This window comes from Quercus robur, chromosome 5 (assembly GCF_932294415.1).
Source record: "Quercus robur chromosome 5, dhQueRobu3.1, whole genome shotgun sequence".
Classification (NCBI taxonomy): domain Eukaryota; kingdom Viridiplantae; phylum Streptophyta; class Magnoliopsida; order Fagales; family Fagaceae; genus Quercus; species Quercus robur.
In genome coordinates, this window is record NC_065538.1 from 65,620,799 (window position 1) to 65,644,955 (window position 24,157).

The following is a 24,157-nucleotide window of genomic DNA, read 5'->3' on the forward strand; positions in this document are numbered from 1 at the left end:
ATGATCGCCGTAAATGGAGTAATCAAGAAGGGCTGCAATGCCGTGGACTGTGACGTCATTGGCGGCGTAGACATCGGGTCGAGTGATGGGAGAGTCGTTGAGGGTGAAATTGGTGGCAGAGGTGTTGGTGATGAGGATAGTTTTGTCTGGTAAGAGAGTTGGGAGGCGAGTGTTGGTGTTGAAAAGGAGGAGGTCAGAGAAAGAGAGGCGTTGAGGGACTATGTGGTAAGGTAAGAGAAAAGGGTCCATGTTTGTGTTCATGTTGAGAGAACCGTCTTGGTCTTGTGGAATGAAGAGAGTTGCGCTGATTGGGAGTGTTAATGGGTTGATCATTGAGATAATATTTTCCCAGTTGGTGAAATCACTTGTGCCTATTAGTGCCTCTATTATGTTGTTTATTTCTTGGGAGGATTGTGGTTGTGATGGGGATGATGGTGGCGGTGGAGGTGGTGATTGAGATAGTGGTGGTAAAGATGGAGGCTGTCGTCGTGGGGGTGGTGGAGGAGATGGGGGAGGTGGGCATGGAGTTGGTGGTGGTGGTGGTGGTGGAGGAGATGGGGGTAGTGGTGATGGAGATGGTGGTGATGGTGGGGGTGGTGGGGATGGAGATGGTGGCGGTGGCGATGGGGGTGGTGGAGGAAGAGATGGGAGTGGTGATGGTGGTGGTGGTGCTGATGGTGGTGGAGAGTGGGTGGAGTTTGGAGATGGGGTTGGTGAGGCTAAGGTGATGGTGAGTAGTAGAATAGAGAGGAGGAGAGAAAGTTGGTTGGCCATGATTGTGTTTCTTGAAAGTTGAAACCTTTTCTTCCTTTCTTTCTTTCTTTAGAAAAGAAAAATGAAAACTGAAAAATGAGTATTTTTGTTCTTGAATATGGATGGTATATATAATTGTAAGGTGAATATATACAAATCCAGAGTGAGTTTGTGTTTCTATCTGAATCTAGCTTCTAAGTGTTGTGTGCAGAGAAAATTGTTTTGGAAGATGATCCAACTAATTCCTAACCGACATTTGTACCTAACTCTTCCCGCCAATTACCAAATCATGCTAGTTGATAGTTGACTCTTGCGAGCATGAATGTCTTGCTTGCTTGTGCTCGCGCACACACACTTGCAAATGCATGTACACTTTTATTTATTTATTTATTTATCCAAATGTTCATGCGCATGCAGACGCATATATATTGATTCCCATCATGCAATGTCATGCATCAAATGTTCTTTAGCTTATAAATTTTATATTCTGGTACTAACAAAATTGGTCTCAGGCTATCAAGGCTCTTGATCCCATCAATGCATGGAGTACTGGAATCACAGGCACATTAGCCTTAAACTGCGGACAGTATTAGTGATGTCAATAAATACTCTTTTGAATTGAGTTGCTCTGTAGGAGACACAAAAGAAAAGGATTTTGGTATCAGTTTGACAAAGCATGACCCTGATAATCCATTTGAAGGACCACGTAATAATTCAATTGACGAAGACGTACATTTGGTAGTACTTGGAGGACTGTTAAAGAAGGCAAGTCCAGAAGAGTTGAGAATAATGCATAGGATTTTCTGCAGTTAGTCACAAAGTTCTAAATGGATAGTGGCATTCACATCATTGATAGAGGAGATCCAGAAATCCTGTATATAAATTAAGGAAAAGAAATAGGTCCCCATCATTCTTTTCATTCAAGGTAGCTTCGTATTCCATTTAGTAAGATAGGCTTATTCTTTCAAAAGATCCATAAAATGGGAAGAAATATCATGGGTTTGAGTTGTGCACAAATATTTGCAATGTGGCTACTCAAGACCTTGACAGGGTCTGGATTTAATGATACTGATCTCATTTACCAATTGCAGTTAAGGCTGCTTGTATATTAGAAAATTTTACTAACCATTCTGAAATAACAACCATTTCAGTTTTACAATGTGTGTTGATACGGTTTTGGTTTACATATCTTATTGTCTTTTTACTGCCATTATTTCTATATGGTTCTACTAATCACTCTAACGTGACAGCGAGAAAATTTCATTTTAGTAGTGTTACCAAGATGGTCAAGCACAATAGTTTGGTGCCTCTATGGGACTATGAATGACACGCCAAATTTTTTTTTAAAGAAGTACACATGCAAATTATTCGAGAATTAGTCCTATCAACCCAAAACTAGGCTTTTCAAAGTTGAACAAATGTTTTGTTTATTAATAAGTTCCCCACAGAGGTAATGGATTCTCTTGAATCCATTACCTCACCATCAACCACATTAGTATGAGAGAAAAAAGTAGCAGTTGATTAATCTGAATATAGATCGGAGAGTAGGCTCCATATGGCATTGAAACCAAATGAAGTGAAATTACAGGATGTGGTATTGTTGAGCCATGATCTGCAGGTGAAACTTGCAGTTGTGGCTGCTGGGGTGGAGGTTTGGGCAATGGTAACCTGAGCCCATCAGTGTCATGATCGCCGTAAATGGAGTAATCAAAAAGGACTGCAATGCTGTGGACTGTGATGGCATTGGTGGCGTAGACATCAGGTTGAGTGATGGGAGAGTCGTTGAGGGTGAAATTGGTGGCAGAGGTGTTGGTGATGAGGTTAGTTTTGTCTGGTAAGAGAGTTGGGAGGCGAGTGTTGGTGTTGAAGAGTAGGTCAGAGAAAGAGAGGCGTTGAGGGACTGTGTGGTAAGGTAAGAGCAAAGGGTCCATGTTTGTGTTCATGTTGAGAGAACTGTCTTGGTCTTGTGGAATGAAGAGAGTTGCGCTGATTGGGAGTGTTAGTGGGTTGATCATTGAGATAATATTTGCCCAGTTGGTGAAATCACTTGCGCCAATTAGTGTCTCGATTATGTTGTTTATTTCTTGGGTGGGTTCTGGTTGTGAGGGTGATGATGGTGGTGGTCTTGGTCTTGATGAAGATGGATGAGGACGTGTTTGTGGGGGTGGTAGAGGAGGTGATTAAGATGGTGGTGGTAAAGGTGGAGGGTGTCATCGCGGGGGTGGTGGAGGAGATGGGGAAGGTGGGGATGGAGATGGTGGCAGTGGTGGTGGTTGAGATGGTGGAGGAGGATATGGTGGTGGTGGTAGTGGTGATGGGGGTGGTAGGGATGGTGGTGGCGAATGGGTGGTGTTTGGGGATGGGGTTGGGGAGGATAAGGAGATGGTGAGAAGTAGAATAGAGAGAAGGAGGGAAAGGTAGTTTGTCATGAGTGTGTTTCTTGAAAGTTGAAATTTTTTTTTCATTCTTTCTTTACCCTATGTTTGGAAGTTTTGAGAGAGAGGAGAGTAGAGGGGAGTAGAGGGAAGGAGAGTAGTGGAGAGAAGAGTAGAGGGGAATGGTTATTCTTTACCTTATTTGGATGTTTTTAAAATCAAGTAAGGGGGAGGGGAATAATTAACATTTTCATTTGTAATTTTGTTAATATAATAAAGGTAAATTTGATAATTTATTTGATCAAGCATTTTTATGCTCCACTCTCCCTCCAAATCTCTCTAATTTGGGGGAATTAAAAATGAGGGGTTGGAAGTAGTTGAAACCCCTCCAAATCTCTCTCCCTCCTTCCTTAAAAACATCCAAATAAGGTATTTAAATTACTCTCCCTCCCTCTACTCTACTCCCCCTCCTTCCCCCAACATCCAAACATAGCATTAGAGAAGAAAAATGAAAATTGTTTGCAGAGAAGATTGTTTTGGAAGTTGATCTAACTTATTTCTAACCGACATTTGTACCTAATTCTTCCAGCCAATTACCAGATCATGCTAGTTAGTAGCTAAGGGGTGATTTGGAGATTAAAAAATAATCTCACTATTTTTATTTTATTAGAATAATCTCACCAATATATATGATAATTTTTTATTTAACCCTATATATGATATTCTTCTTTTTTTTGGGGGGGGGGGGGGGGAGGGGAGGGCATAGAACTTTTCAAAAGTCACCTTAAAAAAGAAGAATATTTTAAATGGTAATAACATTAATATAAAAAAAGGAAAATTTAATAAAATTACTACAATTTTACATTAATATACATCAATTTTACATCAATATATACAGGAGAGTATAAGGTTCTGCCGTATGATGCACTTTATGAAAAGAATTGAAATACTCAAGCCACATCAAAGATAAGAACAAATAAATTATTGACTTTTTGTTTTATTTGATTCAATGTTTTAAGACTTTTCTAATTTAAAAAAAAAAAATTCTTTGTATTATTTGGTTCAATATTTCAAGATTTTTCACTTCTCACACAAAACTCTTTGCATTTTAATTCACTATTTTTGTAAAGTTGTGATTTATAACTATTTTGTGTTGGCTTTAATTCCATGCCAAATTTGATTATAATTAAATCTTTTGTACCCTATATTTTATATGGGATTTTATTGTAAGGGTTGTGTGTGAGAGAAAGTGTGAAGACTCAAGGCAATTGAAGACCAAAGAAGTTTTCGCGGGTAGTTCGCAAGTAGCCTTCTAGTGAAGTGAAGCATGTGCTCAGCACATGACTGGAATGTGAAGAGTCATGACAGATGACGACAGCTAGTTTTCGCGAGTGTCTCACGGGTAAGGCCTTCCTACGAGATATCCGTGAAACATTCTGTTTTGCCAATTTGTCATGTCTGATACACCCTATTCTTACCCATACTATATATACCCACATTGCCCACATATGTTGAGGAGTGCTTTTCAGAGAGAAAACCCTAGCCATTACCCTTGAGAGTGAAATGTGCTTGCTGTGGTTTCACACATTTTTGAGCTTTCAATTGGTATCAAAGCGGGTATACTTGCTGTAGTTTCATTACCTAAGTGTGATCCTAGACCCCGTGGCTTGCTATGGATAGTGCTATGGCAAAGGCCAACATGAAGCATAGTTCATGTGTTTGTGATAATGACTTTATGAGCATCTTTGGAGATTGTCCCAGCAATGAGCTTTTAAAGTTATTCAAATCAAAGAAACATGCTAGAATTTTTGTACACATGCTGAAATCCTTAGAACATAGGAATCATGATATTCATAATAGATTCTGTGAGTCAAATTCCCTAATTGCTAAATACAAGAGAAGGAATAGACAATTGTGTGATAAACTTGATTGTTTGAAAAGAAAGATTCACTCATCTATGAATGAAGTAAAGGAAAATGAGTCATGTTTTGATGGTCAAGAATGCCTATCTCATGCTTGTCTTTTTGTTCATACCACATTGAAAGTGTTTAATTCGTGTCTGTGGTATCTTAACAGCGAATGTTCAAGACATATGACAGGAGATAAATCACTATTCAAAACTCTTAAGGAGAAGGAAGACGACTATGTGACATTTGGAGATGGCAGTTACTCACAAGTTCTTGGAAAAGGAATCGTTGATATTCCAAGACTTCCCTTATTGACTGATGTTCTGTACATTAAAGGATTAAAAGTGAACCTGCTGAGTATCACCCAAATATGCGATGAAGACTTTATCGTTCAATTTTCAAAGAAAGGTTGTCTAATCCTCAATGAAGAAGGTGTTCAAGTATTAAAGGGACATAGGACCACTGACAATTGTTATGGTGTCATTCCCAAACCAAGCATATCATGTTAGAGTGCTCGAGTGAATCTCTTGGAGTTATGGCACCAACGGTTTGGGCATGCAAATTACAAACAAGTGGCAAAAGTCTCAAAACTTGAAGCAGTGGTTGGTTTGCCAAAGTTTCGAAAAATTGAGAAGAATGTGTGTGGTCCATGTCAATTGGGAAAACAAACAAATTCAACTCATCCTAAAGTAAATATAGTTGCTACTTCTCGTCCTTTAGAGTTACTTCATGTGGATCTAATGGGTCCAACGAGAACGGAAAGCATGGGTGGAAAACGCTATATCATGATGGTAGTTGACGATTTCTCAAGGTACTCTTGGGTGGAATTTCTTAGAGAGAAGTCGTAGGCATGCGACAAGATGGAAAGGTTATGCAAGAGGCCCCAAATTGAAAAGGGAGTTTCTATAGTCAAAATCAGAAGTGATCATGGAAAGGAGTTTGAAAATGCAAAATTTGAGGCATTTTGCAATGAGCATGGTATCAAAAAGGAATTTTCAGTCCAAAGACTCCACAACAGAATGGGGTGGTTGAAAGAAAGAATTGAGTGATTCAAGAGAAGGCGAGAGTGATGCTTCTCAATAAAAACATTCCATAGAAATTCTAGGCTGAAATGGTGAACACTTCATGTCACATTGGGAATAAGATTTTCTTCCAAGCAGGAACAAAGAAGACATTATATGAAATTTGGAGGGAAAAGAAGCCTAAGGTGAAATACTTTTGAGTATTTGGAAGCAAATGCTACATTTTCAATGATAGGGAGAATTTTGGAAAATTTGAAGCTAAGAGTGACGAAGGGATCTTCCTAGGATACTCCATAAACAGTTGAGCATATAGAGTGTACAATAAGCGCACTAAGACGGTGATGGAACAAGTCTAGATTGGTGGCTCAAGGATATACTCAAGTTGAAGGCGTAGACTTTGATGAGTCATTTGCTCCAATAGCAAGACTAGAGTCAATCCGAATTCTTCTCTCCATAGCGTGTATTATGAACTTCAAGTTAAATCAAATGAATGTGAAAAGTACCTCTTGAATAGATTTTTAAACGAAGAAGTGTTTGTTGAGCAACCAAAGGGGTTTCAATACCCTCACTTCCCGAACCATGTGCTAAGGCTAAAGAAGGCATTATATGGGCTGAAGTAAGCTCCAATAGCTTGGTATGATTGCCTCACCACATACCTATTAGATCATGGCTTCAAGAGAGGTCAAGCCAATCAAACTCTGTTTGTTGAAAGAGATGAGAAATCTCTCCTTGTTGCTCAAGTATATATGGATGACATTGTCTTTGGATCCACGATTGATCACCTTGCTTAAGAATTTTCGGAAGAAATGAAAAGGAAGTTTGAGATAAGCATGGTGAGAGAGCTAAACTACTTCTTAGGGCTTTAAGTGAAACAACAAAAAGATGGAATATTTATATCTCAAGAGAAGTATGCCAAAAATCTTGTCAAGAGATTCGGCCTAGGCTCCAAGAAACATACTTCCACTTCTATGAGTTCCTCGGTAAAACTAAGCCTTGATGCAGTTGGTGGAGAAGTAGATTCGACATTCTATTGAAGCATGATCGTCAGTCTTCTCTACCTTACTGCAAGTAGATTGGACATCGCTTTTAGTGTAGGAGTATGTGCACGATTTAAGGCAGCACCCAAAGAGTCCCACTTGACAGCAGTCAAACGAATTATCTGCTACATTAATGGCACATCTGACTATGGAATTTGGTATTCAGGAGACTCGAATGAGTGCTTAGCTAGTTATTCGGATGCTGACTGGACCGAGTGTATTGATGATAGGAAGAGCACCTCAGGTGGCTGTTTTTACCCTGGAAATAACTTGGTGTCATGAATGAGCAAAAAGCAAAATTTAGTCTCTTTATTAACAGCGGAAGCTGAATACATTGCAGTGGGGAGTTGTTGTGCACAACTATTGTGGATGAAGAAACTCTTACATGATTATGGAATCACTCAAGACACTATGTGCGTGTTCTGTGATAACACGAGTGCCATAAACCTGTCAAAAAATCCAGTTCAACACTCGAAATCAAAGCGTTTCGAGATTTGGTACCACTTCATTCGAGACTTGGTGGAGGAGAAGATAAATTTAGAGTTTGTAAACACTGACAACTAGAAAGCAAACATATTTACTAAACCTCTTGATGGTCCACGGTTCGAGTCTTTGTGTAAGACAATTGGTGTCGGTATCATCCCTTGAACTCTAAATCTTGTGTGACCCTATTCTGTTCAGTGATGCATACTTGCTATATAGGGCTCACCTATTTAGTTAGCATGTTTCTTTTCAAGTTTGTTTGTACTTGTCACTTTTGTTGATCTTACTTTACATATCCTTTTTTTTGAGTGTGTTGAAAAATTCAAAAACCCATAAAAATTGAAAAATCTCTAAAAAGTTTGATTGCTTGTGTTGTGTATATCACATGTGAGTTTGGCCTAGTACCTTCGTACTAATGGCATAATGCATTTACGAATTTAGCTTGTTATGTATGCACATCTATCTTTGTGGGAAAAATCTAGAAATCTGTGTGATTGTTGTAAATCGATCTTCAAGCTTGTCATGAATGATTGGTCAATAGTCTTGATGGTTTTGATACTTGCATAGACTTGTGCCTATATATCTTCCTACACTTTTTATGTTTTTGCTTAAAGAGCTCAACCATCGTAAATCTCAAAATGAAAAGAGATAATGAGTTGCAAAAACTGTCGCACATACTAGTATTTGACTAGGAAAAAGAGAAAGTGACTTGTATTGAAATGTATGGTCCCATAAAGCCAAAGACTTATTCACAAAATTGAAATATCAAAAATTTCAGGCACCAATCTCAAAATGAGATGTATCGTTCAAAAAAAAAATGATCAAATGTTATGAATTGTAAATAAGCCAAATGAAAAAGCTTCAAAGATATGTAATCATTTTTATGGGAGATCATATGTGTTCATTTCTATAATTAAGATAGACCTCTTGACCTAGTACCAGTTATGCATGACTTGATTGAATTGATCATTGAAACTTCACTCTGGACTAAGGACTATTCCACATTTGATACTCACACACAATACACAAGACTTTTGTTTAGTGAATACTTATTTCATTTGTATAATTGTACATGATCAAATGTGATGTGTATACTCAAATGCTTGTCGATTAAACCCAAATTTTTTTTTTGAGTATTTCATATGTTTTTGAAAGTGTTTTTATGCTTTCGTGTTTTGAGTTTTTGTTAAAATTACATTTTTCATTTTTTTCTTCAAAAACTTCTTCAGTGGCATTTTAGTGAGAAGCTCGCGACTAAGCTCTTCCCGTGAAAATGAGCTAAGGAAAAATATTGAAAATACAAAATTTCAGACAGAGACTTTCACGATTGTCTTGTGACTGTTTCGCGAGTAAAGTCTTCCGCGAAAAGTTTTGTGCTTCAGAGGCATTTTTCGCGAGTAACTTCGTGAGAAGGTAACCTGCGAAAAATGCATGTTTTCAATTTTATAGGGCTAATGTAGACAGTTTTTCAAATCACTTGTTTTCCCTTACTTTGCCTCCCTCGTGCCTCCCTCAACCCCAAACTAATTTTCACTCAAAAACCCAACCAAAACTCAAAAGAAAACTTCTTCAAATCATATCTAAGGTATGTCTATACAATCTTTTCTCTTTATTTCCTTGGATTATGTAGAAAATTTCTAGGTTTTTCTTAAATTGGGGTATTTTTAAAAAAGGGTTGGGAACTCTATTTTTTGTGAATTTTTTTTTAATTTCTTGATTGGGCTTTGTCCCATTTGGGTTGTTTGGGTTTGTGTTGGCCCCTTGTGGCATTTTAACATGTATTTAGACAAGATTCAATCATGTTCATGCATTGCCCACATGTTATTTTTATAGATGCATATCAAGTGTTTGATAAAATGCCCAAATGGCATTTTGGTGTTGTTTTGGATTCCAATGAGTTCCAAACTTTGGAAATTACCATGATTATACATGTTTATCATGTTTTGATCATTGGTTGTGTGTTTTACACACTTTGACCCAAATGTGCTTAGCCATGCCTTGCACATGCATCACATAGGCACACCACTTGCACACTTGATGCACACACTTGCTCACTTATCATGTTTTGCATATCACTCATGCTAGATATTTGTTGTTTACATATTTAGCACTTATAACATGATTTTGTGACGTTGGTTATGTTCTTTTTAGGACTTTGTACTTATTGTTATGGACTAACTTGGATCTAATCAAGTTTGTGTTCCTGTTTTGTGTTTTTGCACTTGTTTCTTTTTGCTTTGTGTCTATTTTTGCTAATGTATCAACGTTCCTCTTGCAGTAAAGAACCTGTGATTGACCTTACATCATCACCTGTTTCATAAAGGACCCGACATTATTTCGAAGTCTCCAACAATGAGAGATTCAAGACTCCCCTGGACTCTCAAACTTTCTCCAGCATTTTTAAGGATGGCCCCATTGTAATGGAGTGTATTGTCCAGTTTGACACACTAGGATTTGCCTTTATCCCTAGGATCTTTGTGGATAAAGATTGGGCTAATCTATTTGGCAACTTCGAGGATCCGGTTGATGAATTAGTTAAAGAGTTTTACTCGAATGCTAGATTCACTAGAGTTGAATTAAAGTGCTGGGTAAGAGGAAAGGAATTCATCATCACTCCGGACTACCTTGCGAAGATCCTTCGCATCACTCGACCAGAAAATTTAGACATCTCTCATATGATGATAGACTTTCTCTAGTGATAGATATTCTACAAATTGTTGGAGCTAATCATGAGGTTTCAACCAAAGGAACATCCTTTGGGACTACAAAGTTTGAACTTGAATTAAAGACACGCACATTGATTATTTTCTCCAATCTCTACCCACTATCTAACACGAGGTTCATCAATCTTGGAAGAGCATAGTTCTTGTGTGATCTCATCACAGGAACTCCGATTGATACTTGTGCTCACATCTTCCAGACCATGGGGAAAACAGTTGCAAGAACAGCAGTACAGATGTGTCTTCCTTTCTATAGTCTCATCATGAAAATCATGGTACTTAAGGGTGTTCATCCGCCAAGAGATGGAACAATCCTAGTTCACCAACGCCCAATATCCATGCTGTCTCTTCAAATGAGCAATAGTTACTCTTCTGCTAAACGGGAAAAGCAAAATCCGTCCAAAACACCAAAGAGTAAATCTGTTCCACATGTCACTCCTTCCGGTCATGGCTGAGCTACTCACATTACCCTGGACATACCGAGATTGCATCTCCTCACATTCTTGAGCCTCGAACTACTAGCACTCAGCCAGGACAATCTAGTTCTCATGCCGACAGATTGACTATTTTGGTTGAAGGTTTGCGTGATAGTATTTCAAGACTTGTAAATGTCATCTACTCCACCAACAGCCAAGTTCAAATGCGTCTCACAACCATTGAGACTCAGTTAGATGCGATTCAATGCAAACTAGAGGAGAGCCTTTAGTTATTTGTGCCAAAAAAGGGGAGAGCAACTCATTGTATAGATTGGACGATAGCATATAGTAAGGGGGAGAGTATCACAAGAAGGGTGATACATCATAAGAAGGGTGATACATCATAAGAAGGGAAATGTGCATATTGAAAGGGGGAGTTTTGTGAGCTCAAAAGGAGGAAGCTGACACATACACACATACTTTTGGAAAGTTTAACCATTGTTTGGCTAGTTTAGTTTACAGCTTATTAGTTTTTGAGGGCTAGTCGTGTTTATAGTTCGTTTCATGTTTACCTTTATAGTTTTTATAACCCTTGGATATTTACATTGCTTTCTTTTAAAGCTTTAAGTACTTTGGTTTAAAACTTTCAATTTATATTCAGTACTTTCTTTTACATCCTTGCTTTGTAGCATTTTTTAAAGTACTTTTAGATTTTGTTGCATTATCTTGAGTAATACACACTTGTGCCCTTGTTAGATCTTGTATCTTTAATGCAAATACTTCTTGTATTTCGCATTGGTTTTGTGTTGGACATGCAATTGATTTTTGCATTGCTTTTAATTGTATTGCGTGTCCGGATGATCATTTACAAGCTAAATGTTCATTGTAGTCATTCTTCAATGACTAACCCTATTTGATCAAGATATGCTTAACTGTTTATATAGTGTTTATTACTTTGATTGCATTTTTCTTGCTCATATACGTACCGTGTATTCAACTTGTCATAAGCTTAATGAAAGTTTTGTTTGCGTGTGAGTATTTCAAGTTACAGGTATATACAAGCAAGTGCTTCATAGCTTCTAGATTAGGTGTGAGTGAGTCTTACCACTGTTCCCAAACTCACGTTTAAGTTTAGAGTATGTTTTAGGGGTTTTGTCACTGAATAGCCAAAGGGGGAGATTGTAAAGTTATGATTTACAACTATTTTGTGTTGGCTTTAATTCTGTGCAAAATTTGATTATAATTATGTTCAATCTTTTGTACTCGGTATTTTATCTGGGATTTTATTGTAAGAGTTGTGTGTGAGAGAGAGTGTGAAGACTCAAGGCAATTGAAGACCAAAGAAGTTTTCGCGAGTAGTTCGTGAGTAGTCTTCCCTTCAAGTGAAGCATGTGCTCAACACATGACTGGAATGCGAAGAGTCATAATATGTGGTGACAACTAGTTTTCGCAAGTGTCTCACGGGTAAGGCCTTCCCGCGAGATACAAGCGAAACATTTTATTTTGCTAATTTGTCATATCTAATACACCCTATCCCTACCCACACTATTTATTGCCCGCATTACCCACATATGTTGAGAAGTGCTTTTCAGAGAGAAAACCCTAGCCACTACCCTTGAGAGTGAGAGATTGTTATACCCACAATTTTCTACACAATCTATTATGGTTTTCCTCAACTCCTACATCTCCATTTTTAAATCATTGAGAGGTTGATAGCCCAAACGCTTACTACACCCATTTTGAGTGTAAAATGAGGTTTTGGTGTTGTTGGGAAGCATTGGAAGAAGCCATTTTTTTGGTGGATGCAATTGGGCTGAATTGTGTGATTTGGAGAGCTAGAGAAGACAAGGCTTGGCAAAGTCAGTTGGTAGCAGGAGTTTGGAGGGCTCGAGTACATGTGGTAAACTAGGCTTAGAAGTCTTTTGTTATTCATGTACTCTAACTTATTCTCTAGTGGATCGATTTACCGCTTGGAGGATAGTGGAGAGGTTTTTCGCCGAGTTCTTCAGTTTCCTCTTCGATAACCCATCGACGTGTTATCTTGTGTTTGCATTCTTCTTCCTTACTCTTTTAGCTTTCACTTTACTGATGTGATTTGATGAATATGGCTTAGAGTAGTTATATTGTTTGTCTGCTCACATTTAGTCTATTCCGCACTTAGTTTAAGTTAGAGTAAAATCAACCGAGTCGTTATTTTTAATTTGAGGGTCTAAACAACTCTTGTGTTTTCATACAGTTTTGAGCTTTCAATTTTCACCTCTTGCACTTCTACCCCTTTATATATACCTACCTATTGCCCTTCATGCTATCCCATTTCAAATACGCATGGACAAAAAATGATGTCATGTACCTTCAATCTTTCGGTGACACCTATCTAGCTCTAATATTGTTGTTTCATCTGATGTGCGTTGATAATAGCTTAATTTTGAATATTTATATCATTGGTAGAAAGCATTATCATACTTATTTTGAGGTAATTCATGCATTTTATATTTGGTTTTAGAATAATACTAAATAATCAATTTTGTGTTTTATTGAATTTTATTGCGTGAATTTGTTTTTTGTAGGTGAATGGAATTACATAAGTGGATTTGTGCAATGAAGAAAGCCAATGGATTTTACTTTTATAAGGGCCATGATGAAGTTAAAGAAGGCCAAACCAATTAAATTTAAGTCCAATTGGGATTTTCTCAGCATCTCGATCAAATATCACAAAAGTTGTTTTGTTAGTTGGATCAAAATCTTTAACTTGAATCATGTATATGAAGTAGTTTGCAATTGTATATATAGTACTTATAATGAGATGAAAATGTTATAAATATTTGGAGAGTATGTAGTTAATGCGAGTGCCTTTAACCTTGGGATAGGGTGATTTTTTATTTTTATTTTATTTTATTTTATTTTCACATTTTGCACACCAAAATGATCCTAATTGTGGTTTGACATTCTTTTCATAAATCACGCATGAAATGTAATACCAACCCATCGTTGTATCAATGTTGCTTGTTGCAATACCATAACAATTCACATCCTGAAATGAACTTTGAAGTTAATATGATTTTTTTTTTTTTTTTAAATGTAAATAGGATGATGCATTACTATTGTTTCATGTAAATGATGAGTATAATTTGAAATGATTAATAAACTTGCTTCGTAGGATCTCATTCAATGCATTTGATCTCTTCTATTGTCTTCATATTCTTTAAAGATAAATCCTCCTATGAAAATCGTTTTGCATGTATTTTTTTTATCTTTCTTGTATAGAATCATGTTTTTGATCATTCCTATCATTGAATTTTTTTAAAAGAAAATATTATGTAAATGGCATTTTGTGAGATAGTATATGCTATTTATCAATTTTTTTTTGTTATTAATAATTTTAAAAAATATGCATCTGTCAATTATTTCATCAACCTCAAGAATCTCAAGATTTATATATATTTTTGTTGCACTGGTTGATGACAAAGAGAATTTGCCTGCATAAATTGCATAGACATGCTTTCATGAGCATGAGATTTTCTAGAAGTATCATTTACACGTGGGAGAGGTGGAAGAGAGTTTGTAAGTGAGTAAGAGTTTTGGCTTTGATCTACATGTAGGAAGGATTGGACTTGGGTCATAATATGTAAAGTAATAACTGGACTTGGGCTTTTCATAAGGTTTGGTTTGTTTTTAAAAGGTAGCCTATTTTGTAAAGAATAAAATTTGGTCTAATTGCTAAGAGCAGCCCATATTTTATATATTAGTAAAAAGAAGTTACTATGATCTATTGGATAACAATAAAGAAAACTTAATAAAAAGAAGTTTAAAAGGCTAAATGCAAAATTAGAGCGCCACATAACATGACTTCATGCACTCCTACATGAGATCTTTGCTTTTATATATATTGATATTGAAGTCCCTTTTTTGGAACTTGAGTTTCTTGAACTCGAGTTCTGTGTAAAACTCGATTTTCAGATAATCAAGTTCGGTGTGATTTTTGCATGGTTGAGCCATTGATGTGGCGTTCTCCATTAAAAAAAAAAAGCCACGTAAAACTCAATTTTTACAAAAGTAGAGTTCCTTGAAATCTTTTTGAACTAATGAAACTCGATACTTTAAATACCAAGTTCCACGCAAGTTTTTTATTATCTATATATATATATAAAACCGAAGCTTTTGAAGCTCCCACAATTTTCCACGTCAGCACAATATTAAAAAAAAAATCATAAACCAAAAAAAAAAAAAAAACTTTTAAACCCAAAAAAAATACTTAAACGCAAAATCAAAGCCCTAAGCCCTAACACGTTCTACCTTCTCCTTCCTCCAAAACGCAGACAACGCTCTACCATTCCCCCAAACGCAAATCGTAGCTCAACGGCTCAATGCCTCCACCTTCTCCGGCACCACCCTTCTCCAGTTCTATATTTGTCGGCTCCACCGTTTGATTATCTCTTCAGCCCTCAAGTATACTCACCCAAACCTTCTTCTCTCTAACCACTTCACCCCTTCCTAACGCAGACCTCTGGGTTTCAAAATCTGGGTTTAATCCTCTCAATCATTCTCTCTAAGGTATTAGCCCAAACTGCCGACTCTTCCAAAGAAGGTAACTCTTTTCTCTCTTTCCGATTAAATCTGTTAGTACGAATCGCATCAAATATCTGTGAAACGTTTTAACTTTTATTTATTTTTACTAATTCGTTAATGTTTGAATTGCTTTTAGTTTGATTATTGTTGATTTCATTTAATTTACACCTAAGGATTTGTTAAATTATTATTATTTTTTTTTTAATTTGATTTCTTTCTCTGATTTCATAGCTGATAAATCATGTTCTTCTTCTTCATCTTTCTCCTCCAACCCAGGTTAGTTAACTTTCCTAGAATCAAAATAGTTTCACTTTTCATAGACACACACCATCTGCTTGATATAGAGCTTCTGTTCTGCCATAAGAGAAAGGGAACAAAAAAAAAAAAAAAAACTAATTTTTATGACCAGGTTTAATGTTGTGCACCTGTTGTTGAACTTTGTTTTGTCCTTTCAATATTTGAACAATTGATGAAAGTTATATTCCACAAAAGCTTGCAGAACTATATTTTTAGGCAGAGCTTTATAGGAAGAAATTCTAACATTTGTTGAACTTTGTGTTGTCCTTTCAATATTTGAACAATTGATGAAAGTTATATTCCACAAAAGCTTGCAGAACTATATTTTTAGGCAGAGCTTTATGGGAAGAAATTGTAACATTTGGATTTAATTTAAGTTTCTGGGTTATGGTCAACGTATACCATGGTGGGTTTTTTTTTTTCTTTACAGATATGGAGCAGGTTTTTAATAGTTACAGCAAATATTTGGTTGCTATTTTAAATCTGCTTTTATGCTTGGAGTTTTAATATCATAGTATATTGTAGTGTTTTATTCACAAATTGTGATGAAGAAATTGCTGTATATATATGTTTCTTTTCATATATATAAATTAATTTTCTGTAATATTTTCTTCTTTGGTATATTTTGTTGTTAGAAGTATGGTTTTGATTATGTGTGGTTTATATGTAAAATTTGTATATTGACGTCTTGAATTGAGGTTGATTTTGGGTACAGTTGAGACTTTTTAAGGGGTTGGGGTTTCATACAATATTTTCTCAGCTAACTTATTAAAGTCTTGGATCCTAATTCCTTATTAGTTTTTCCAATCTTAGTTTGATATGGAGCTCCTCTGTCAACTTCTGGTCTGCAATGTATCTAGCCTTCTAAATTCTAACGTCATCATCTTATTCCTCTCATTGCAAATTGAACCAAATTCAATGGAAATCCCCCACTTGGGTTTTTCCCTGTTTATGGGTTGAAAATATATATCTGGGTTTTTTGTAATGCTGTATTGGTGTGTAAAATTGCTGTGCCCAATACATTGGACAATATGGAGATGCTGTAAATGACACATTTGAGGTTGATGACCCCCCCCCCCCCCCTATTGTTTTCCCAATTAGGTAATAGTTAATAGGATGAACCTGTGGAAACATTGTGAACGTGGTTTTGTTTTTTGTTTTTTTGTAAATTGCGTAATTACTAGAAATGTGCAAATACAAATACTTTGATAGTGGCCAGTTTGCGTAATTGGTTTTTGAGCATCAGTTTGGGTGTTGAGGAAAAAAACAACAGTGAAGCAAAAGTAAATGGAAGCACAATCAATTGTGAAGGTTCCTTTTAGATACCTTTGTGAATTGTGAATTTTGCTTTGTTAATTTGCCAATTGTGAATTACTTTATGTTATTTCTACTCAGATTTTTCTATGGTATTCTATTTTATTTCACTTTTGTTGTAGGTGCTTGCATTTTTCTTTTTTCTTTTTTTCATGTTTGTAGCTGAACATGATTAAGGAGGGGTTACATATGATTCTTTGAACTACAAGACAAGGACAGTCAGGTATTTACCTTTCCTTTATTATGTACTGTTTCTTGCATATTTATTAATAATATGTTTCGAGAAAGAATTTGAAATTGGAATGTGATTGCATATTTAAGTTTCTTGGTTATCTCAAACTTGGGGGTATTCTTGAGTCTGTTGACTTTGTTTTGTATTGGTATCGGGTTTGATTCTCTTATGATGATACTATGATAGTAACGTGGGAATTTAATAGTAAATTTTTTTGTCTTGATTCTAAGCAAAAAAATAAAGTTATGTCTGATTTTTATTTTATATAAATTGACAGAGTTTATGTTTGATTGAACTTGGATCAATTAAAGGTTTTTTCACTAATTCAGTTTGCTGTGTATGTGCTATATTCAATTTTCTTTACTGAATTTAATGTGAAAAAAAATGTTTTCTTGCATGGTCTTGACATTGATTTGACTTAATTTATATTCAATTTATTTTCCATTTTTAAATTATTTAATCAAGCTCACAAATTACAATTCAGACCCTGATATTAAATTCACTTACAAATGGTTTTTTTGTCAAGAAATGTTTTTTTGCTTGATGATTTTTGTTTCCCTTATTACATTTTGTTATATGGATTGGTAGTAATGGTTTGCTGCGCGGTTTTGAACACACAACTCAGTTTCTGAGTTTATAAGGAAGACAAACACACATTCAAAATTGAATCTATATTATTGGGTTGAGAGTTTGGGTCTTTGACAGAGATATAATGATTAATTGGGAAACAGAGAGAGAGAGAGAGAAAAGCTATTTATAAATAAATTACCACTTATCTAAAAATTGTAAATAGTTAGAAACTAATAAATTTAATCATTCAATCAAAATTCTTAATTGCTCCTATGCCTTGCTGCTTGCTTTGTTGTATATATTCTTGCTGTTGGTTGTGCAGGGTGAATGGGAAAAGAAGCTGCCTTTGCTGGGTTTCTTGGTTCAATAAGAAAAAGGAGGAAGCTTTATTTGTTTTTGGTCGTGCTTTCCTTGGGTTTCTTTGAGAGGTTGGTCTGACTGCTGTGGAAAGTTGTTGGTGGTCTTGGTCCTCTTAGGTATGTGGGGAAGGAGGGAACTTTTTGTATTTCTAGGCTAGGAAAGGATTCTGTTTATAGAGTTATGGAGGGCTGGAACAGTGGTACTTTTTGTATTTGTTATGTTACTTTTTTTTCTTTTCTATCTCATTTGTCTATATTGAATTGTGCTTAAGAACAACCAATGTTATTGCCCATTATACTTAGATAAATAAATCACTTTGTTGTATACTGCAGAATATGAGTAGCAAGATAGAGTTACAAAAAATTGCCCCATTTTGTAAAATATGTTACTATCTAATTTTATAAAGAACATTTTTCTACCATTGAGTTGGCTTATCAAACTTGGAATATATGTAGTTTGTTTAAATCTATCCTACATATGTAAAGGGTTTGTGATGTTTCCCTCCTTAGAGGTATAGAGTATGGGTATGTACACTTTACATGAAACTGTAATTTGTCTTTACACAAATTTTACTATTAATAGAAAATTTTTTGCTGCGATTGTTTAAATATGAGCTATGAAAACAAGAGGGTTAATTTTTTTTAATAATTTGATAATTCAAGAAGAGGGTGTTTGAACCTATCAAATATAACTATAATGTTATATAGATTTTGTAGATATTCTTTGTGCTTTCCCGTGCATCGCACGGGTTAGCGACTAGTTACTTAAATATTTGAAGTTTCTTTGTTAGCTTCTTTCTTCCTATTTTGGCATCTCCTCCACTTAGCTCATCTATGTTACCAATCTTGCCCTCTCCTTTAGCATTCTCCATCTCCTCCCATTCGTAGAAATAGATTGTGCAATTGTCAAAGGTTTCCATCGCAGTTTGGTTTCTGACTCATCCTTGCATAGCCCTCTACCGTCAAAGGTAATATCCTTTCTCTCTCAATCTAAGGCAAAAACTACATTTTCGACCCTATATTTTCACGCGATTTCATTTTGGTCCCTAACTTTTATTTCCACCACTTTTAGTCCCTATCCTGAAAAACGTGTCTCGTTTTTGTCCCTGCTGTTACATCATAGACGAAAAATGCACACGTGGCAAACGGAATGCACTGTTGGCACACTAAAAGCTGACATGACCGTTAAAATAATTATAAAAAAATTATTTTGGCATTAAAAAATGCCACATCAGCACCTAAATTAAAAAAAAATAATTTATTAATTTTAATTAAATAAAAAAATTATAAACATAATTAAAAACTAAAAATCACATAAATTGAGATCTAAACGTGTCTTGAACAAAAACACAAATTCAGATTTAAGAACACAAACCCAGAAATTAAAAATCTCAAAATCACCATTTTCTCAAACCTAGCAAAATCGTCAAATCCTAAAGCCCCAAAGTACCAAATCAATCCAAAAATACAACACAACCAATCCAAACAAAAAAAATCTCAAACTCAGAAAAACCCAACTCAAGCAAGTTGAACCTAGCAAACCCACCTCACTCTCAAAAACCCAAACTAAAAACAACAAAAACAAAACATAAAAATCAAAATCAAAACACTAACTCTAAAACACTATGAAGATTTTTCTGATTCTCTCATTAGCTTCAATCTTCTGCTTTTCTCTAAGCAATTCCATTAAAGACAATGTGATGTGCTTGCAAGGTGTGAAGAACTCTCTCTCTGACCCAGGGGCCAAAATTGGGAATTAAGCCCATTTTTCCAACTATATAGTTAGTAGGCTCGGTTTCAAAAGTATATAATTTACTAACATCTCGAGTCTAAGAAACTCGATTTTGAGCTATAAATCGAGTCTTTGAGGGTCAGTTTTCATGTTCTAATTAGATTTGAGTGGGCACTTTATCCACCTGGAAATTGAGTCTTAGAAACTCAATTTATATTTCGACTCTTAAATACTCGATTTGTATCTGTAAAACTTTCAGACTGAAAATTTTTTCGCAAGTGTTGGAGCACAAAACACAAACACAGATCAGCCATCATCAAATACAAGCACAGGCCAACCACTATTAAATACAACCCACAAATCCGAGCATTAATCCAACAACTCAGCATAAATCCAACCAAATCCACCCCCAACAACCACCTAAAATCTATATTAAAAAAATAAAAACCCCAAAACCCATTCAATAGATCAGGTACTAGTACGGGTTGAGCCTGTACCAGCCCAAGGGTTCCCACTGCGGGTTTCGAAGGTCCGATTCGTAGACCGCAAGGATTATGCAACAGATACGTGGGACGGGGTTGAACTCGTCAGGCGTTGCTGTCGGCCACAGAGGAACCCATTATCATGGAGGCTGATCGGCCATGAAGGCTTTACTCTGTGAGAGAGAGAGAGAGAGAGAGAGAGAGAGAGATGCAAGCTTAAAACAGATGAAGGCGGAACTCGCCATAATGTCGTTGGCAGTTACGGCTTGCTGGTGATCTTCATCTTCGAAAGCTTAATTCGCCCATTGAGAGAGAGAGAGAGAGAGAGAGAGAGAGAGAGAGAGAGAGAGAGAGAGAGAGAGAGAGAGAGAGAGAGAGAGTGTGTTTGAGTTTGTGTGTGTGACAGTGAAACTGGGTGTGTGCGTGTGAGAAAGTGAAATAGGAAAAAAGTAGTTGAACGGCCTTATAAATCGAGTCTTAGAGACTCGATTTCCAGGTGATCACCACGTGAAAAAAATGCCACATCATACGTGATTAGACCATGGAAATTGAGTCTTTGAGACTCGATTTATAGGCCCTAAATTGAGTCTTTTAGACTCGAGATTCTAGTAAAAAATATAGTTTGAAAACAATGCCTACTAATTATATTGTTTGAAAACCAGTGTTAATTCCTAATTTTGGCCCCGACCTGGCCAACAAACTGAGTTCATGGACCTTCACGAACTTGTCCGTCGCTTCAATCTACAAGCTCCAAGGAGTTGTGTGTTGGAACGAGAAGAAGAACCGGCTCATCAACCTTTAGCTTCTGACGAGGCAGCTTTCCAACGAGGTTCCGGAGAGTCTGAAGTATTGTCGGAGCCTCCAAACCCTAGATCTCTCCAGCAACTCCATTTCCGGTCCAATCCCTTCTCAAATCTGTAACTGGTTGCCACGTGTCTCCTTGTAGATCAGACCGCTGGTACGCTTCACTCCACCCCAGCGAGCCAAATGACGAATCGCAGGCTTCGTGATCCCCTAGATGTTATCGCGAAGAATCTTACGGTGTCTTTTCGCTCCTCCCTTTCCCAAACCCTTGCCTCCCTTTCCACACCCAAACATTTTTTGAGAAATTGAAAGAACAAAAGAGTTTTCTGGGATTTGAGAATTAAAATTGGAATTGGTTTTGATTTTGATGCGAAAGTTGTGGTGTCAAGTGCAGCAAGGAGGTTGAATGTGTAATTCTACTTTTTAGTTTGGTTTACGATTTTCTTAGTAAGCAAGTAGAGAACTGGTTTATGATTTTGATCACCACAACTTTCTCTTTTCTAGGTTTGTGATTTTTGGATTTTAATTTTGTGTTCTTAAATCTGAGTTTATGTTCTTGTTGTTCTTGTTCAAGACACACTTAGATCTTAATTAATGTGATTTTTGGTTTTTATTTAGTTAAAATTAATAAATTAATTTTTTTAATTTAGATGCTTATGTGGCATTTTTTAATGTCAAAATAAAATTTATTAATATTATTTTAATATTTCCTTCTGTCACGTAGGACTTGTCGTTAGGGCACTGACGAAAAGAACTAAAATGAAAGGCGTTTTTCTAAATGGGGACTAAAATGAATTTAGTCCTTCTGTCACGTAGGACTTGTCGTTAGGGCACTGACGAAAAGGACTAAAATGAAAGGCGTTTTTCTAAATGGGGACTAAAAGTAGTGAAAATAAAAGATTGGGACCAAAGTGAGAATCGTGCGAAAATGTGGTTTTCTCCATAATCTAATCATACAATTAACTAACTATATTAAGGTAAAGTTTAAGTGCACATGTTCAAATTTAAGATTCAATATGTAGTTTAAGAGTAACCACTAGTCTACCACACACTCTTTGTATGATGGTCACTCTACAAATATAAGTGCTTATAGGGTGTAGGTGGCAAGAGATGGGATTTTAGTCTCTAGGAGAAAGTTTTATACACATATACACTTAGATTATTTTAGAGTAAAATTCTATCTATTTCGCAAAATAATAATAATAATAATAATAATAATAATAATAATAATAATAATAATAATAATAATAATAATTTCGCTTTTAATATTCTCTTTAAAAAGAAGGCGAAAACCACATTTTCGTTCCTACATTTTCACGCGATTCCCACTTTAGTCCTTATCTTTTTTTCCCACTACTTTTACTCCCTATCCTAGAAAATGTGTATCGTTTTAGTCCTTTCTGTCAGTGCCTTAATGGCAAAGTCCTACATGACAGACGGAACTATTAAGATAGTAATAATAAATTTTATTTTGGCATTAAAAAATGCCACGTCAGCATCTAAATTAAAAAAATATATTAATTTATTAATTTTAGCTAAATAAAAAAGTTAAAAACAGAATTAAAAATAAAAAATTATATGAATTGAGATCTAAGTGTGTTTTAAACAAGAACAATAATTACACAAACCCAAATCTAAGAACACAACCCCAGAAATTAAAATCCAAAAATTAAAAATCTCAAAATCACCATTTTCTTAAACCCAGCAAAATCATCAAATCCTAAAGCCCCAAAGTACCAAATCAATCCAAAAATACAACACAATCAATCCAAACAAAAAAAATCTCAAACTCAAAAAAACCCATCTCAAGCAAACCTAGATCCGATGGCGATGCTCCCCACCGACGAGCCCTTCTCCAACGGAAAGCTTGTTCCACTACAGCTTTCGTCGATCAAACAACAAGTCAATGACACCACCATTTCCGAGATCAGGTCACCGAAGTCTCCAAAAACTCGCCGGAGACTTGCGATCTCCAGCACCAGCCCGTACCTCTTCTCTCCCAAAGCTTCGAGATGTTCTAGTCGTTGGAAAGACCTTCTCGGCCTCAAAAAACTCCGCCACAACTCAAACCCCAAACCTGACCCAGACCAATGGGGTGGATTGTTGGTTTGGTGTCTGATCGGTGGCAGGGGTGGTAAGCGTGCACACTGTATCAACCAACAAGAAGTTAAGACTGCAAATTTTCTTGGAGGAGAAGGCGTCATGACAAATGTCAAACGCCGCTTGCATTAGCTCATGCTCTCGATTAGGACCGTGAGCTTGCCAATGACACCATCAGATTCAGAAAGTGATGAGGAGGCCAGGATGAAGACAACGGTGAAGATTGAGAGTTGTGACAAAAAGGGTTACTCCATTGTGAACATAAATTGCAAGGATCGACCAAGACTCATGTTTGAGGTGGGTTTGCTTGCTTGAGATGGGTTTTTCTGAGTTTGAGATTTTTTTGTTTGGATTGGTTGTGTTGTATTTTTCGATTGATTTGGTAGGATTTGGTGATTTTGCTGGGTTTGAGAAAATGGTGATTTTGAGATTTTAATTTCTGGATTTGTGTTCTTAAATTTGGGTTTGTGTTCTTAGATCTAGATTTGTGTTTTTGTTATTCTTGTTCAAGACACACTTAAATCTTAATTCATATAATTTTTGGTTTTTAATTTTTTTATTTAGTTAAAATTAATAAATTAATTTTTTAATTTAGATGTTGACGTGGCATTTTTTAATGCCAAAATAAAATTTATTATTATTATTTTAATAGTTTCGTCTGCCATGTAGGACTTTGCCGTTAGAGCACTGACATAAAGGACTAAAACGAGACGCATTTTCTAGGATAAGGAGTAAAAGCGGTGGAAAAAAAAGATAAGGACCAAAGTGAAATCGCGTGAATATGTAGGGACGAAAATGTGTTTTTCGCCTAAAAAGAACTCCCGTTTTCCCTCTTCAATCCCCGTGTTGATGAAATGAATGTGCTCTCCAACGTGACACAGTGAAGCTCTCCTTTGAGCTCTAGATATTTAATCATACAAATATAAATTACAGTGTAGGGCAGTTGTAATTCCTTTATACATGTTTATTATCATAAAAACATTGTACT

The 24,157-nt window shown here is 36.0% G+C and overlaps 1 long non-coding RNA gene across 1 annotated transcript; it reads left to right on the forward strand.

The window, feature by feature from the left end:
• Positions 1 to 14,941: 14,941 nt before the first annotated feature.
• LOC126726716 (uncharacterized) lies at positions 14,942 to 18,290 on the forward strand. Its single transcript, XR_007656046.1, has 4 exons — positions 14,942 to 15,298; positions 15,511 to 15,555; positions 17,013 to 17,113; positions 18,015 to 18,290. It is a non-coding gene; the product is annotated as an uncharacterized LOC126726716 (long non-coding RNA).
• Positions 18,291 to 24,157: the final 5,867 nt, after the last annotated feature.